The sequence below is a fragment of the Salvelinus namaycush genome, chromosome 22 (genome assembly GCF_016432855.1).
Source record: "Salvelinus namaycush isolate Seneca chromosome 22, SaNama_1.0, whole genome shotgun sequence".
NCBI classification, from domain to species: domain Eukaryota; kingdom Metazoa; phylum Chordata; class Actinopteri; order Salmoniformes; family Salmonidae; genus Salvelinus; species Salvelinus namaycush.
This window is the reverse complement of record NC_052328.1, coordinates 27,767,957-27,768,226: the sequence shown is the minus strand read 5'-3', so window position 1 is coordinate 27,768,226 and position 270 is coordinate 27,767,957.

Below are 270 nucleotides of genomic sequence, written 5' to 3'. Positions count from 1 at the left end.
GGAACTCAGGACCAGGGCACCAGCAGGACTGACCAGAGCCCAGCAGGAGATGGAGAGAGAGAAAGGATGGGGCTGGGAGGGACAGAGTACTGAGCTAACAAGACACTGAGACTCACTGTCTCCCGTTGTCTCCCGTTGAAGTGGAGAAGACTACTGAAACACACAAGTGTGAAACACTGGAAAATTGCTGAAGAGGTTTTCTCTTGTACCTCTTATTTTCTAGTATTTTCTGTTCTGTTAGTTTTTAAGTTGTCTCTATATAGAGAGAGC